The sequence below is a fragment of the Lontra canadensis genome, unplaced genomic scaffold (assembly GCF_010015895.1).
Source record: "Lontra canadensis isolate GAN:19392208 unplaced genomic scaffold, GSC_riverotter_1.0 scaffold72, whole genome shotgun sequence".
Classification (NCBI taxonomy): domain Eukaryota; kingdom Metazoa; phylum Chordata; class Mammalia; order Carnivora; family Mustelidae; genus Lontra; species Lontra canadensis.
This window is the reverse complement of record NW_022631066.1, coordinates 10973059-10989021: the sequence shown is the minus strand read 5'-3', so window position 1 is coordinate 10989021 and position 15963 is coordinate 10973059. Positions and strand designations below refer to the sequence as shown.

Genomic DNA, 15963 nt, shown 5'->3' with positions numbered 1-15963 from the left:
AAGCAGAGGAAGGGAGACAATTAGAAAGCAGGGCTGAGGATGGGGGAGAATGTCAAGCAGGTTATCTAGTATACGGCCTGTGGGCATGAGCAAGCCCTGTGGACTCAACTCTCTACTCAGGAGGGAGGCAGATGCTGTGCTATCCCCAGGGGTAGGTGTGTCCTTGAATCTCCTATGCCAGATTGGAGACCACTTCAAGGGTCCTCATGTATCTTGTCTCCCTCAAAGCACTGACAATAGTGCCCTGTACTGAGCAAGAGGTCAATAAATATTTGATGAACACACATATTTCCCAGTTTTGTTTCTAATGGCAACAGATACAATAGCTCATGAATTTAAACTAATTAGGAAGTTTTAGTTCATGGAATATAGTTAAACAAGACTGAATTATATCCAAATGCCCACAATAACACTTGCTAATCAGAGAATTGCCAAAAGGTTCTCGAAGTTCTATTTTAACAAAAGGAAAATAATTGTATGTAGCACACTGTTAATTTATGTGAAAATGTGTACCACAAAAATGACTGAATATATCATCTTACCAGGTAAACATCTCCCTCCCTGTGATATTATTTCTAAAATTAATTTCTATAGCAACCCCTCTTTTCTTAGATTGTGAAATGCCTGTGTCCAAATTAGCACACACTAGAAAACAGTGGTTCCAAATTACAAAGTCAATGTGGATTATGCCAACATCGAAATGACTCCTAGCAACCACGCATGTCAATAACCAAGTTTAGGAGAATCAAAGGGAAGGCTCTGGAATGTTTTCTCCTACTCTGTGAGGGACTTCTAAGCAGATCCTTCTTTTTTTTTTTTTCCCCAAGCAGATCCTTCTAAGCTCATCTTGGGCTCAAATATTCTGTCACCCACTAAAAAGGCAATAATTTCGATTTCTTTTTTCTCCTTTCAGTTAAAATTCATCCAGTCACAATGAAAAGCCAGGGAAATCTCTGTCTTCTGGGTCTGTGTCTGAGACCTTTGAAGGCACAGCATTAGGCTTCTCAGAAAATACCTACACCAACAAATAGTTCCACAGGCTGTATTACTGATATTCTATTTCGTGGATCACATTCAAACTTAAAAGAGACTTTTAACTTGGATCTATCTCCTGAAGATGAAATCCTATTCTGTTACATGTGCAGATGAAGCCTTAGAACAAGGCCAAAAGATTGTCATTGTATTGATCCAAAAATGCTCAATATGCTGTGTGAATAGAGGTATCGAGTAAGCAGAATATATTTTGCTGTCTGAATCTATAGCTAAAGGTCAAGCTATTATCCTGGTAACAGTTCCATTAGGAGTAATGATGTGAAAAGAGGCATTGCATTAATGCACTGGGATTCCTACTACGTTAATGGTGGGTCATTAAGAATCATAGCACAATTTGCATTCATCCTTAGAATGCGATAGGTACTAAAAAGAAATTTCCCTCTTTTTTCTATTTTCATGTATTAAGGAGAAGCAAGGACTAATTTTAAACAAATCCGAATAATCTGAGCAAGCGGATTAGAGCCAACAATGAGACTAAGTAAAAGAGTTGAAGCATCTCCTGCGCTTCATATAATTTGAGGTCCCAAGGTACAAAGGGTATGTTAAGTCACTAGGGAAATGACAAGTGTTCAGTTTGATCTGTACATGAGTAATGACTTTTCTCATGTGCTTGTGTTCATTTGAACCGTGCCCTTTAATTGTATATAAATAATGAATAAGCTGGTGGTAGCTGAGCAGATCCGTCCCCGAGAAACGCAGCATCTAATGTAATCATCAATGAACAGGCGGTCTATAGGGTGTCTGGTTGTGCCCTGCTGAGGACATGGTGGATTGGCCGCGTTCCCCAAACAGCTATCTGTTCACACAGTGGTTCCTAGGGGATTTTTCTGCTCCCTATCCTGGGAAAATCAGAACATGGAGAGGGTGTTTAAAGGAAGTCACTGGATGGCAGAGACACTCGGAGAAGCAGGAGGAGACCTACAGAGCTTTCGTTTTTCTGCGGCACCTTCAGACGAGGCCACAGCTGGCCAGCAGAGAGAGCCCAAGTTCTGATCTGATGATGCAGTTTTATGTTTTGGTCAAATAGACAAGTGGTAATCAAGGCGGGCATCAAGCCACACTGAAGCCAGGTCCTCCCGGGCCCCGCCCATGTCCCCAAGCACGAGAGGGGCCAGGGACCAGTGGGAAGGAGCTCTCTCTGTGGTTAGGTTTTGGGGCTGTGCCAAGGAGAGGGAACCCTGGTGCATTAGAAGGGGGAGTCAATGAGATCTTCCTGCAAGCTGCCCGCCTTCCCCCTTCTCACATGTGAGCCATCCAAAGACCACCAGCACCCTCCCACGGCCCCCTCTTCCCTTTGCTCTTTTAAAACTATTATGTGGAGCTTCCCATGTGCTAATAAGCACGTTATAGATCTATCTCATTTAATGGTCGCTGTAACCTGATGGTACAGGTGTTAGCATATTGTACTAGAGACAAAATCAAAGTACAGGTGGGTTAAGTAATCGGTCCCAGACTGCATGGTTAATAGGGATTATTTTCCACATAAATTATTTAAATTTTTTAAAATATTTTTTTAAAAGATTGTTTGAGAGAGAGAGAGAGCACAGAGAAAAGAATGAGAGGGAGAAGGAGGCTCCCTGCTAAGCAGAGAGACCTACATGGGGTTTGATCCCAGGACCCTGGGATCATGACCTGAGCTGAAGGCAGATGCTTAACCACCTGAGCCACCCAGGCGCCTCCTAATTTTTAACTTAAAGTTATATATGATCTCATAGATTTTGTAGAAGAATAATGACTGAATTCTAAATATAAGCAAATCAATAGCTAACTTAATGTTGTGAATGTTGGTCTTACTCTCATCTACACAAAACAGAAGCAAGGGGGGACAAGAAGGGAGAGGACCCGGGTGTCTGTGAGATCACCTCCCCTCTAGATCAAAGGGGTTGGTCAGCCTGAGGCAAGGAAAGGAGAAGGAGAGTGGGCCTTGAGGAGGATGGGCATACAGGTTTTTTTCAACTTCTGAGATTAAGGAGTTGGTCCACTTTTTTTTTTAAATATTTTATTTATTTGACAGAGATCACAAGTAGGCAGGGAGGCCAGGTGGGGTGGGGAGCAGACTCCCTGCTAAGCAGAAAGCCCGATGCGGGGCTCGATCCCAGGACCCTGAGGTTATGACTTGAGCCGAAGGCAGAGGCTTAACCCACTGAGCCACCCAGGTGCCCCTTGGTCCACATTTTATATGGATCTAACAGAGAATATCTTTTCTTTGATGATAATATGGTGCTTCATTTCCCAGTTTCCAGGGGACAGCTGAAATCCCACAAGTCCTAGGCTTGATACCCATTCCACTAATTTATTAGTCACAAGAAACATGGACATACTAGGAGGGAAAGGGAAAGAGCTAGAAGAAGGGCTAGAGGATGCTGCATGGTGTTCTAATGCTTCAGATCTCAGGGCAAGTGCTGCTGGTTTGGAGATGGGCTCTCGGGGTGCAGCTTCAAAACTCTGATTGTCTCAGACCACCCAGGGCTTCAGGCCTGAGAAACCAGCTCACAATGACTAGACCTACAAGGAACTAATCAATAAGCGACAACGAAATTAATTAGTGCGTAAGTGGGGATTACCTTCCTAGTATGTGGAACAGCTGTCATAACCCAGTACTCTCACTTCTTGGAATCAACGTGCTGGAATGAAAAACTCAACAGAAGGCTTGACTTGAAGCAAAGGTACCTGGATGATGTGCGGCTGGCCAAGCTCAAAGATGCCTCTGGAAAACCGCCCCATGCCCCTGACCCCTGCTGCTGAAGTGGGCAGGAATGTTTCATACCTGCGCCCTCAGCTCAGTCACAGCAGTGATGGGTGCTTGACCACAGACAGCACAAAAGGATGAGCTTCTCAGAATAGCAAGCAAGGAGAGGCCGAGGGCTTGAGCAGTAATACGTAAAGCCAAGACCTCATGGTGTGAGTGGCCCTAACACACCTTGCAAACCACAACTGTCGGAGGCGGGGGTGGGACAGGGGAAGGAAGCAAGGGGAGGAAGCCAGCTGGTAAGGAGGAGAAGAGCCAGATGTGCAGAGAGAAGAAGGGAGACAGACTGACAAGTGTCACTTGGAAGCAAGGGAGGCAGCGTGCAGGCAGTCAACAGCGTGTCTATTTTGCAGCCTTGCAAAACTTAGCTTCTTCCTAAAGGAGCGTTAGTGATACTGTGTTTTGAGACCAAAAGAGCCTTCTTGAAGAGAACATTTTATACACACTGAAGTCTGGTTTTTCTTTTTCTTCTTCCTTTTTTTTAAGATTTTATTTATTTATTTGTCAGAGAGAGAGAGAGAGGGGCAAGCAAAAGGAGAAGCAGGTTCCCCGCTGGGCAAGGAGCCCGATGCAGACTCAATCCCAGGACACTGAGACCATGACCTGAGCCTAAGGCAGACGCTTAGCCATTTAACTGACTAAGCCACCCAGGCGTCCCTCTTTTTTTTTTTTTCCCCCCTCTCTTCAAACTCACCACCCTGAGATCAAGACCTGAGCTGGAACCAAGAGTCAGACGCCCAACTGACTGAGCCACCCAGATGCCCCAGTTAAAACCTGATTCTTAATTCACTACCAATTACACATGAATGACCACCAAACCCTACCATTACCATTATAGTTACAAATTAGGCAACCAAGCACATTCATAAGAATATATACCTAGACAGAGAAAACAGAGAATACCAAGGCAAAGAGATCTTAAAAGCAACTAGACAGAAAAAGATTATCTACGGAAGAACAACAGACCGACAATAGCAACCAAATCTTGAAGAACATGGGATGTTTTCAAATTGCTCTGTAAAAGCCGCCCTCCGGCTAGAGCACAGTACCCCACTGGACTATACATCATTCAACAGTGAGGGTGACATAGGGAAATGGTCAGAACAGAGACTGCAGTAACATACCACACAGACCCTCGAAGAATTACTACAGGCTGTAGCTGAGGAAGAAGAGCGCTGAGAGCAGAAGGGAGGAGGGAGAGGGGATTTGGGGAGGGGAGGAGGGGGGAGGGAGGGCATAAGCTCTGAGATACTAGGTGATTCTGCAATGCCAAATTAATGAAAACTGTAGGACTGGCTCAGAGGCAGACCAAAGACCAAGTGTAAACAGGTAAAGTGTGAGCTTGGTATAGAACTGAGGGGCAATTACAATCCATGTAAAAAAAGAGGATGGTGTTAAAATGATTATTGCCCAGAGAGAAAAACAAATCCTTCCCCCACATTTTAGGCAAAAGTAAATTCCAAGGGGATGAAAGATCTAAACCGAAAAGATAAAACTTTAAAACTTGGTTGGGAAAAAAAAAATAGGAATATCATTATATATTATCATGGTAGGGAGAATTCCTTAAAACAGCCATAAAAAAAAAAGGCATAAAGTAGTCTATCTGGTTGTTAGATCTCAACTTTGGTGTGGTAAGAGGTCAGAGACAGAGTTTTCACAGGTGAGAAAATAAGAGAAAACATTTGTAACATGTGCAACAGACAGAAGAATTCATAGAAGTCTACAAGAACACAACAGCCTATTGGAGAGACAGGAAAAGGATGGAAATTCACAGAGGAAAAATAACCAAAGAGTGGTGAGTAGGAAAGGATGGTCAATGTTCTCAATCAGGGAATCCACTTAAGACCAATCAGACAGGTAAAAATTAAAGCTTGTTAGTACCACAAGTTGGCAAGAACGAGGCAAAACAGGACTTCTTATTTGTTGCTGGTGGATATGTAAGTGATGTGTCACATGAAAGAGCCATTTGGCAAAATGCTTAATGAAGCTGAAGACGCTCATGTCCTCAGTTCTGCTCCCCGGTGTGTCCCACAGAGATATGCCTACATGAGCCACAGGACACACAATGGGGACTGTCGCCAGCCTAACTAACCCTTAACAGAAGACTGCAGAAAAAAAAATCACTGTGTTGGTAGAATGGTTACTGGTTAAATTGAATCAACGAGATTTATAATGTATTGATATGGATAAATCTTTAAAAAAAAAGTCAGAAACTTGCAAAAGTACAGTATAAGGCTGTGTGTGTGGATTCATAAATTCACGAGACAGTAGTGCAGGTGATTTATGGACACACACTTAAGCAGTAATGTACAAAAACATAAGGGAGAAAGATTCACACCAACCTCGGGTTACTCTGGAGTGGGAGGGAGAAAGAAAGGAGATGGTAGAATATTTTTATTAATTTTTTTTAAGGAGGGTGAGGTGCAGAGGGAGAGGGAGGGAGAGAGAGAGAGAATCTTAAGCAGGCTCCATGCCCAGCGCAGAGCCCCAAGGCAGGGCTTGATTTCAGGACCCTGAGATCATGACCTGAGCCGGAATCAAGAGTTGGATGCTAAACCGACTGAGCACCCCAGGCGCCCCGAACATTTTGACTCTTAATAAAAGGGTGGGTATGCAGTAAATATAACATCTGTTTTAAACCTCAGTGGTACGGTGGAGAGAAAATGAATCTTGGAAAATGTCTTCAACATATTTAAGATGAAGAAGAATGCTACTATTTCCACTTCTGGCCTAACGACCACTGCTAATGGGGACAAATGCCATTCTTCTGTCATCGTATGAACCAATCAGAGTTTCTCCTAGGACGATGCTGGGACAACGTCAGTTCTGACAGGATCTCAAGTCTGCTGCCTACATCTACTCTCTCTTGGCAAAGGGGGGATCACAGAGAAGGCTCAGTACTTTGCCTGCCCGGAGCAGCAGGGGAAGGCGTCAGTCACCCGCCCCTCTCCCGGGCTCTGAGCTGAAATAAACGTGACCTTCTCAGCCAAGGGCCCCCTGAGTTCGTTAACCAGTGGTTTTCAGAATTACAGCATGTAGTGATCAGTGGGACTCTGCACTTGGCAAGGGCAGAGATCGCGGCTCCCTCGCACATGGTGGCTGGTCCATGTCAGGTAGCGGTTTGTGAAAGAATAAAACCTGAGAAAAAGTTTGCTCGGGTCTGTGGCTTCACTTGAAAGAACTAGAGAATTTCTTCAGTAAACAGCCATAGGTTTTGAGATTACACGGAGCCCTCAAGTTCATTTGGGATTTCATCTAATCAAAAGATTCAGCATAGTTCATCAACTAATGCCCTAAAAATGACATTTTTTTAAAAAACCGAAATCTTTAAAGTTAACAAGTGAAGAAAATACAGCAGTGCCAACAATGATGCATTCAGTGATGAAATGAGAATGTCCTCCTGGATTATCTATGCAGGAGACTGCAGGTGAGTCAGCTGGTCTAGCGGAAGGGTGACCATAATGTCCATCGTATTCTTTGTCCCCTAGTGCTGATCCCCATGCGGGGCCGTAATTTCCATAAAATTGATTCCCAGTCATATTTACTTAATTCTCTAGGATTACTTTTGAGAATGTGGACTAAAATTACTGAACCATAGACTTTCTGAACTGGCAGAGATTTTAAAAATCAGCCAACCCACACCTCTTCCTTTCTTTTTCCCCCCAAGAGAAGGTAGAGTTTCAAGACCTTAATCACAGCATTAGGAGTGGGTCTACACCCACAGTGTTCCTTTCAGGATCCCCAAACTGGTGGGGCTTTGAGGTCTGAGCAATCTTGTTTAATCACAGCAATCCTCAAAGATTTGAGGCCAGAACAGTCTGGGGAAAAGAACAATATCCCTTGTCTTCCTTTTGCTACAATGGCATCTCTGTCTAAAAGAAAGTGCCTTTAGTGGTTTCTCAGATTAAACAAAGTTAATCTTAAATTTACTTCGATCCGAGAGAACCCTCAGCAGAGCTCATGTATAATACAACTTAGTGGGAGCTATGATGAACACTTTCCTTTGGCTCGCTCCAACAACACATGTTTGTTTAACATGTTTGCTATATTTCAAGGGAATAAATTATATCTGTGAAATATTAAGGTCTGGATAATAACCAGTTTTGATGTCACGGTGGTTTTACTATTTACTCCCTTTTTCAGGCACAGAAAAATATGCCTGGAAAAATCACAGATTTATAGAAATTCTACTTGGAAGACATCTTGGAGATAGTACAACCGACTTATTTTCTAGATCAGAGCTGAGAGAACCATTGGTTCAAGAAGTCAGGCAAGTGGCATAAGGCGCTCCCTCTCCCCAGCCTTTGGGGCGCGGGGCGCTGCTGTGTTTGTCTGCTTTGCATGTAAATGATGAGGAGAATGTATTGACTTTTTCTCCCGGTTTTTAAAAGTAGGGTTTCTGGGGCATCTGGGGGGCTTAGTCGGTTAAGTGTCTGCCTTTGGCTCAGGTCATGATCCCAGGGTCCTGGGATCAAGCCCGGTATCGGGTTCCCTACTTAGTGGGGAGCCTGTTTCTCCCTCTCCTTCTGCCTCCTCCCCCTGCTTGTGCTCTCTCTCTCACTCTGTAATAAATAAGATCTTAAAAAAATAAAGAATAAACTAGGGTTTCATGCAATATGAACTTTTGAAGTCATTCCACGAGGTGTGAGTTCATGCCCTGGCCGGTAAATATGGAAGCTATACCCACAGTACCACAGTAAGTTAGGGAACATTCTGGAAGTTCAGGTACTATCCTGGCCCTCATAACCACCTATACTCAGAGATGGCTAAGGGGGGATGAATAAGAGTGATGAGCTAGGAGGGCAGTGGTAGTGACAGGGCCTCACCTACGAGGATCAGGTCACTGGATCAGGACGCTCACCACCATCCCTGCCGCTACTGGCCTGTGGGCGTTATGTGGTGTGTGTGGTATGGTGGTGTGACTTCAGGGTGACGACGCTGGGGGTTGGGCAGGCCAATGCCTCAGAGGCTTTTGTTTCCTGTTCTTTCTTAATGGTGATAACTGCCTCCTCTAATGGAGATCTGCTAAAGGAGAATTTTGGGGCTCCCATTTTGAAGCTGACAATATAAAAGTTCTCTTTTCTTTGATACTGTCTTTGAGGCACCATGTTGCCATGATGGTGAGTGCTAAAAAACACACATGGATGGATAAGCACACTCAGGTTTCCAGAAGACTTGAGATGGCAAAGACAGGAACTGGCACACTGAGCCGGCTGTTGGGTTCCACGATGGGGTTTGTTTCCATCACAGTCCCACAATGCCATTATTATACGTAACACTTGAAGAGGACTGTTCTCCGGTATGAAGGAAGGCATGACACTCTGCTCCTTCCATGCAGCAGACCGAGGAGGCTGCTCTATGACACTTGACAAGTCAGGGATTTCCAGGTCTCCACTGGACGAAGCGGGTTTGACATTCAGGGTCATCGTGATGCTTCTGGCTGACAAGATTTCTACCAGCCTCGACTGTGGTGCACAACTTGACTTGTCGGTTGGCGTCTCTTTTCATCTGCAGATGTACATTCTGCCTTCTGGAATTTCAGCTGCCCTCCTCCGAGGGGTCATGGAGAAGCTGTGTAGTTCTCCCATTATTCGTGCCCTGTGTGCCTCCAATGTAGTGGAGCTGTGTTGGCATTTTTAAGAAACCACCTTTTTAGGGGCGCCTGGGTGGCTCAGTGGGTTAAAGCCTCTGCCTTCGGCTCAGGTCATGATCCCAGGGTCCTGGGATCAAGGCCCACATTGGGCTGTCTGCTCCTCAGGGAGCCTGCTTCCTCTTCTCTCTCTGCCTGCCTCTCTGCCTACTTGTGATCTGTGTGTCAAATAAATAAATAAAATCTTAAAAAAAAAAAAAAGAAACCACCTTTTTCCTTGAATAGACCTTGACTGCTTCATTCCTTCCATCCCTTTTTCCTTCCTTCCTCTATTTATTCATCAGGGATTATGTGGGTGGCACTGTGTCACACGCCAAGGAGCATGCAAAGCAAATCTAGAAGGTGGTCTCTGCCCCACAGGGGCTTGCAGTCTTGTTGAGAAGACAAGAGGTGCAAGCTTAAGTAGGATGGCCACATATCCTGCTTTGTCTAGGACAGTTCAAAATACCTGTTTTCCTGATGAAATGATTGAGAGCCCCCTCTTCACTCTCCAAAGCAACATGGTTTGGGAAATAAATGATACTGTCATCTTCCACATAAACCATGAGTGGCAAAGCAAAGGGTTGAGATTTATGGATAAACTACGCAAAGGTAATGTGTGCGACAGGAACGCAGAGAAAGGAGAAATCAGGGCAGGCTGGGACACTGGGGAAAGTCTCATGGTAGAGATCATGAGATGTGGCTGGACCATGAAGAGCTGGATTTGTCTAAAGAGAGAAGAGCGTGGCAGTCCCAGAACCCAGCATAACTCAGAGTCCATGATGAGAACGTGACCCCTGGGGAACAGTGTCAATGCTGGGCTGGCTCACCTGGTAGGAAGGGGCACTGGGACACGTAGTTGTGAGGAGAGAGAACTCCAGTAATGGCGAGTCTGGAAGAGGCCAGAGTTTGGACTTAATGGGCAAAGATGGGTTAGGTGGGGAAATGGTAGAAATTTGGGTTTATAAGTAAATGTTACTTGGCCACATGCTAATACAGCAGGAACTGGAGGGGGAAAGGCAGGGCAGGAGGATATTTACAGAGATCTTTTTCCAGACCATCAAGGCCAAGGTGATGCATGGCTGGATTAGTATTTTACCAGTGATGAGGGAGTGAGGACAGAGAGAACAGACAGGGCTGGGTGAGTAGGCAGGATTAGGGGCAAAGGCAAAAAGGCACCAAAGAGGGTTCCGAGCGTTCAAACATAAAAAGCAGAATGTTGATGTCTCTGCCAACAGTGTGATTGTGAGGGGGTGTTATGTCAGAAATCCCATGCTACCCTTCAAGGAGTGTGCTGTGTGGGTAAGGAGGACACACCTGACTCTTTCAAAAGAGGCCAGGCCAGGCCCCAAGCCCTGCGATTAAGCCAGCATGTTCTGCATGTCTTAGTCCCCACCGTCCACTGTCTCATCTGCTCCTGGCTTCTGTGCCCATTTCTAATCAGGATCGGCCCCCACTTAGTTGCCTGTGGCTATACTGATAGTCTGGGTGGTGATGAAGAGGTGTGGGAGGGATGTACGTAATGAGAACTGGTTTGTTCTGGGGTCAAAGGCACACGGTTGATGAGGGGAAGTTCAGGTTCTGAGAGCTACCAGAAGCTGGCCACGGAGAGGCGTCAAGATCTCACCAAAAGCCTGGTGCAAGAAAGAAGAGCCTTTTCCAGGTTACACAGTCAGTGTAACAAGAGACTCAAGTGTCAGGAGCAGCCATGGGAAGACGGGATGAGTCCAAGAGGCAGCCTCCCTCTCTTCTAAGGGTGCTTTTAACAGGATAGATGCAGCCATGCCTGCTTTTAGACAAAGATGTCTTAAAGGTGGCCAAAATCAATGCCACTTTCAGTTCAATTTTAAATGAAGGTCTATGGATTTTCAAGGGGTTTTCTTAATGGAAGCTGACATACACCCTCAATTTTTTTGCATGGTACTACAGGGACTAGAAGTATTCCACGATCGTTTGCACACACACTTTAGGGCAGAAATTCATGCGAGTCTCAATTTCTGCGTCTCTCAGATTTTGGAGGCATAGCTTGTAGGAGATCGTCAACAACCATCCATGGAACAGAACTGGAACTTGTGTCAGATCACTGGCACCCATGACAGGTCCAGTTGAAAAGCTACAAGGAGTGTAACATGACCAGCTGTGGGCTTCCTCTACAAGTCTGCTCCCCTATAGTGGGAAAGAAAACAGAGATGCGGCTTTGTTGCCTTACGATGCTGGTGAGCGCTCTGAATCAGCTACGTCATTGAGGAATCCATGCAAAAAAAGATGACAGGCCAAGAAAACACCGCTTTCTATTTCCGGGGCCATGGTTGGGCCATATGGTGCCGCCATGCAAACCAGGAAGGCACCCCTTCCTCAGGACGTTTTACTTGTGCCTGCCAGGAAACTGTCATAATGAAGAGACAAATCGGCAATGTCAACAATGGGAAGGGTGCCTGTAATGTTGTGCAATGCACAGTCACGCTGGAGTGGCCCTATTTGGGCCACAGAAACTTATCTCTTTTGACAGGAGGCTTTTTTTGTCAACCCAGGTGTTAAAATGTGGGTTTTGTAAGAATTCAGTCACTGGGAGTTGGAGCTGGATCCTTGTGGGTTAGCCCACAGTTGTTTCCTGTCCATTCTGTGAGAGGCTGAATAAAGAGCCACGAGAAGCTGCAACCTTCTTAACAAATATCTCCCCATTTCCACATGCTCCTTATGTAGCAAGCAGATGGATCTGGAATTCTGAGGTAGGCGAGATTCCTTTGTTGAGCTTATGGAAGACCGGTGACAAAGGAGGGACAGAATTCTGACTTGCTGTGGCCACAACCCCCCAAATTCTGACTCTTCAGGTCTGAGGGGGAGACATTCAGAAGCTTGGGAAGAAACTTCCAGAAGTGCAGCTTGGGCTGAAAACCCCTGGGGAGTGTTTCCCTGGCATCTATATTCACAGAATTTAAACACTTCAAGGAAAACACGTCAGTGAGGACTCAAGGCCCAACAACTCAGAACAGACTTTAAACAGTTCTGGGGGCAAAAGGCTTCCATCCAATGTTTTATTTAATTTCGGCCTCCTTGAACTTATCCTGCAGTTAACCTTTTCCATCCCACTTGCATTGGATCCACTTTTCATCCTACACGGTCTAGTTCACCTATTACGTAAGGCCTTCTCTTTTAGGGCTGTCCCTCCTCTGTGCTCTCCCTCCATTCAGTAGTGGGTTATACTGTGGAGGTTTTGGCATTCTCGTGACTGACCCGGTACTGGAGAAGCAGCCAGGACCACAGCTTTGGTGTCATGCATGGTGAAGAAGTTGGCTACACTGAGTGCGCCAAACTCGCAATCGAGGAGACTGGCCGTGAGCTTGCCAACAATGGAGATGACACTTTCTTCAAGCTTTTAATGAGAAGGCCATATGGAAAACTATACAGCATTTGTTTAGTGATCCAGATGTGAGAGTTGTGCTGATGTCTGGAAAGGCCTTTCTGCCAGTGATAAATGAGGCCGTTATTCAGGTGCAGGCATGTCTGAAACCGGGACCCTCACGTAACACAACGCATATGAGTAATTTCTAGCCCCAGAGGTTCGAAGGACGAGAGCCTTGACATAGGCTATTTTCTCATTTGCTCCAGGAGAGAAGTAGGGCAGCCTTCAGAAAAAGAGCTGTTCTTGACGAACAGAAGAAGGAGACCGAGTTTCACAGGATAGCTCGTACGTTGGAATCTGCCATCAGCATCAGGAGCTCGATGGCATGGCTTCCCAAGGGTGGTGTGAGACCACCTACGTCACTGTCACCCACTGTTGCTTGTCCAAAGTTAGATTTCTGGGACTACCCTACACCTACTGAATCAGTCTCTGAGGAGGGCACCCAGAAATCTGAATTTCGGTTCAAAATACTTCAGGTGATCCTGATGCATACTAAAATGTGAGACTCGCTATGGAAGGGGTTGAATATAGAGCTCTCTGCATAGAATGGCCAAGATTCAATACTGCCTGTCACCGGGTCTCCACAAAAAGTGGGAAAATACAAAAAAAAAAAAAAAAAAAGGGTGGGAAAATACAACCTCAATAACAACTATGTAAGAGTTCCTGAGCTGGGGGACAGCTATGTGTGTGATATAATTATAGAGCTGTTACATGTTATTTTGCTGTTATATATTATGCAGTTTATCCTGTTTTAAGCTGATCTGTTATGTAAAAATATGAACAGATAAATTAACAAATGATTATGCATCTTCCAAAAGGATTCTTGAATTAGAGCATTCATCAGTTGGTTTCAATTGCCGAACAGTTCCGCTAGAATTAAATTTATAGACAACTTTGAAAAATTACTTACATGCAGTGTGACTTCCAAGCTCCACATATGGGAAGAGTCTCAGAAGTGTCTCTTTTCCTTGGGGAGGGGATCGCACTTCTCTTCTCCCTAGCATGATGGGACCGATTCTCACTAGCTGCAGCGGAGCCCTTGCCCTTAAAGTTGCTGAGTAAACTGAGCTATAGCCCTACGCTTTACCCAGAAACTCACTGTGAATGTGCTCTGCATACTCAGTAACCGACTAGTCATTTTAAATAACTAGTATAGCCGCCTTCCTAGGAATTTATAAAGGATCCAAAAATGCTAAATTTCCAGGCAGAAATTGAAAGTTGGGACAACCTTTCTTCTTTCCTTTCAGATACTGCTTGGAGAAGGAAAGGACTGTGGTAGACAGTGGCTCTGGAGCCAGACAGGCCTGGGGCCAAGTCCCAGCTCTACCACCTACTAGAGGTTTATCCTTAAGTTAGTTACTCAGTTTCTCAGATCTTCAGTTTGCTCTCCTGAAAATGAAGATAAAATCACCGACACCGTGAGGCTGTTCACACCCAAGCTGATGGCCCATCCTTGATCTTAACAGAGTTTTCTCAGGATACACAGAGGTATCAAGAAATAAATAATAAATCGGAGGTAAATCCCACAACCATATTAATTTCTATCTCTGTGAGGTCAAATGAAAAGCAGAATCATGTGCAATAAAAATGGAAAATGGAAGTATTTTGAAAGGACTCCTATGGGTCCTACAAGTGTCCAGAGTTGCCTGGATAAAATGCGAGGTTTTGGTGGTCAACTTGGCAGTCTCTGAGAGGGCGATGTCAACTCTGGTTGGGCTTTCCATTCTTGCTAGAGGCACAGTTAAGTTTCTGGAGGCCTGCCAGCTGCGGAGGGTTCCCTCTCAGGGAGGCTGTGACCCCCACGGCTAACGTCAGCGCTGACTGCCCGCCAGGGGGGCCACAGCTTGGGTTTACGCGTGTGTTCATGTGTTGCAGGGAGTAAACTGAGAGCGGTTGGTCGGGTCTTTCACGTGACAGGCGTACAGAATTTCCTCTGAATGCAAGAAGATTCAAGAATCTAGTAGAGTTTGATAGTAATAAAACGTTCTCAACTAATCACCATGAAACTGAATTAAAAACCAGAACCTGGGTCCTAAAAATTGCTTTACAGCAATTATATTTTCCGAACACAGTAGGAGATCCAAGGATTACATCAATGTTCAGATAACTCTCACTAAGGCAAACTGTACAGTCTCCTGGCATATAGCAAGAATGAGCTGGTCTTCAGAGAACGTAGCTGGGTCCTGACCTCTATCCTATGTTCTGGCCATGAAGTAAGTTTTGAATTCAATCCAAGATACTAAACTATCCTCAGCCTTAAAATCTAAAGCTCCACTTAATAAGATCATAAGGTGCTTCTTTCCAGAGTTAAACTCCAAGTGCTCAGGTAAATGCTTCTAATTAAAGATCCTTTCATCATTAATACTTTGGGTCATAGTTATAAATGAATTTTTAATGAATTACCAATAAGTGTTAACCACCATAAAGCAGATTAAAACATGTGAAAAGTGTGATCTCTACAAAGACTTATGTCTTAGTTTCAAGATACTGTCATGGGGAATATTAATTATCACTACGAAAAGCCTTGTTAATAATCCCACAATAAACTCTTCTTCTGGGGCACCTGGGTTGCTCAGTCATTAAGCGTCTGCCTTCGGCTCAGGTCATGATCCCAGGGTCTTGGGATCGAGCCCCGTGTCGGGTTCCCTACTCCTCAGGAAGCCTGTTTCTCCCTCTCCCACTCCCCCTGCCTATGTTCCCTCTCTTGCTGTGTCTCTCTGTCAAATAAATAAATAAAATCTTAAAAAAAACACAACTCTTCTTCAGTCCATGTCTGTTATTTATAACCATATTACAGATTTTCATTTATCTTTTTCCCCCACTCCTGTTTTAACCAGCCCAATTACTTCATTTGGAACAAAATTCAGCCCCTACTGTTATTTTTAGTTGTAATATCTTATAAAATTGACCAGTCTTTGTAAATTCCTAGGTTGTAGAACTTTTGAATTTATATGGTATTGGTGTATTATCCCTGAAAGGATAGCGGAAGGAGGACAATATTTAATATTTGGAAAATCTTGTCCAAATCTGTGGCAGACACCAGCAATGACACGAGTGGTTCTGCCTCCTTACATATAAAGAAGTTTTCACTTTCCCAGATGACACTGATTCAAAAGACTTGGGTTAGGG

At 44.6% G+C, this 15963-nt stretch overlaps 1 protein-coding gene across 9 annotated transcripts in view; it reads right to left on the bottom strand.

Moving 5' to 3' along the window:
* Positions 1-15963, bottom strand: part of BEND7 (BEN domain containing 7) — a 76155-nt gene that overhangs the window by 16359 nt on the left and 43833 nt on the right. The gene's annotated exons all lie outside the window — the stretch shown is intronic.